Consider the following 2,078-nt stretch of genomic DNA (forward strand, 5'->3'; position numbering starts at 1 on the left):
ATCAGTGATGTTGAGCATTTTTTCATGTTTGTTGGCTGCATAAATGTCTTCTTTTGAGAAGTGCCTGTTCATGTTCTTTGCCCACTTTGAAATACCATTTGACCCAGCAATCCCATTACTGGGTATATAGCCAAGGAATATAAATCATTCTATTATAAAGATACATGCACATGTATGTTTATTGCAACACTCTTCACAATAGCATAGATGTGGAATCAATGCAAATGCCCATCAATGATAGCCTGAATTAAGAATATGTGGTGCATGTATGCCATGGAATACTATGCAGCCATAAAAAGGAATGAGATATGTCTTTTGCAGGGACATGGATGGAGCTGGAAGCCATTATCCTCAGCAAACTAATACAGGAACAAAACTCCAAACGCTGTATCTTCTCACTCATAAGTGGGAGCTGAACAATGAGAATACATGGACACAGGGAGGGGAACAACACACACTGGGGCCTGTTGGCAGGGAGTCAGGGCAGGGAGAGAATCAGGATAAATAGTTAATGTATGTTGGGCTTAATACCTAGGTGATGGGTTGATAGGTGCAGCAAACCACCTTGGCACACATTTACCTATGTAACAAACCTGCACATCCTGCACATGGATCCCAGGGTTTAAAATAAAATTTAAAAAAAAGACATATCTGATAAGAGGCTGTAATGAAAAACATACAAAGAACTTTGAAAACTCAACAAGAAAAGTAACAGCTCAATGTAAAAATATATAATACTTGAACAGATATTTCACCAAAAAAAGTTACACAGAAGTTAAATAAGCATATGAAAAGTTGCTCAATATCATATGTCATTAGAGAATTGAAAATTAAAATAACAAAGAGATACTACCACATACCATTAGAATGGCCAAAAGACTAACACCACCAAATGCTGGCAAGGATGGGGAGCAACAGGAACTCTCATTCATTTCTAGTGGGAATTCACAAGGGTACAGTCACACTGGAAGATAGTTTGGAAGTTCTTATAATACTGAACATATTCTTACCATATGATCCAACAATCACACTCCTTGGTATTTACCCAAAAGAGTTAAAAACTTATGTCTACACAAAGCTTGCACATGGATGTTTATAGCAGCTTTACTCCTCCTTGCCAAAACTTGGAAGCAACCACGATATCCTTCAGAAGGTGAATGAATAAACGGTGATATAGCTAGACAATAGAATATTATTTAGTGCTAAAAAGAAATGAGCTATCAAACCATGAAAAGATGTGAAGAAACCTTAAATGCATTTTCCTAATTGAAAGAAGCCAATCTGAAAAAGCTTTATACTGTATGATTCCAACTATATGACACTGTGAAAAAAGCAAAATAATGGAGACTGGAAAAAATTCAGTGTTTTCCAGTGGTAAAGGGAATGAGGGACAAATAGGCAGAGTGCAGAGTATTTTTAGGGCAATGAAACTACTCTGTTAAGATACTACGATGGTGAATACATGTCACTATACATTTGTCAAGACTCATAGAACGTGCACCACCAAGAGTGAACTGTGATGTACACTATGGACTTTGGGTGATAATGATATGTTAATGTAGTTTCATCAATTGTAACAAATGTTTCACTCTGGTGTGGGATTTTGATAGTGGGAAAACTGTGCACATGGGGCAGCAAGGGGTACATGGGAAATTTCTATACTTTGTACTCCATTTTGCTGTGAACTTAAACCTGCACTAAAAAATAGTCTAGGCCAGGTGTGGTGGCTCATGCCTGTAATCCCAGCACTTTGGGAGGCTAGGACAGAAGGATTGCTTGAAGCCAGGAGTTCAGAACAGCCAGGGCAATACAGTGAGATCCTGTCTATAAAAATCAAAAAAATCAAAAACAGTAAAATAAGTTAAAAAAAAAAAAAAGAAAAAGCTATTTAAAAAACCAACAAACAGCCTTTTCTTTGCGGAATCACCATGGCGGCTGGGACCCTGTATACGTATCCTGAAAACTGGAGGGCCTTCAAGGCTCCCATCGCTGCTCAGTACAGCGGGGCTCAGGTCCGCGTGCTCTCCGCACCACCCCACTTCCATTTTGGCCAAACCAACCGCACCCCTGAATTTCTC

The 2,078-nt window shown here is 38.8% G+C and overlaps 1 pseudogene across 1 annotated transcript in view; it reads left to right on the plus strand.

Annotated features, from left to right (window-relative positions):
- The first annotated feature begins 1,915 nt into the window (after window positions 1-1,915).
- LOC105524517 overlaps window positions 1,916-2,078 on the plus strand; it is a 1,430-nt pseudogene continuing 1,267 nt past the window's right edge. Inside the window, exon 1 of the transcript XR_001003773.1 lies at window positions 1,916-2,075. The product of XR_001003773.1 is annotated as an elongation factor 1-gamma pseudogene (transcript). The remainder of the gene's footprint in view (window positions 2,076-2,078) is intronic.

The sequence above is a fragment of the Colobus angolensis genome, unplaced genomic scaffold (assembly GCF_000951035.1).
Source record: "Colobus angolensis palliatus isolate OR3802 unplaced genomic scaffold, Cang.pa_1.0 Scaffold5, whole genome shotgun sequence".
Taxonomy (NCBI): Eukaryota; Metazoa; Chordata; class Mammalia; order Primates; family Cercopithecidae; genus Colobus; species Colobus angolensis.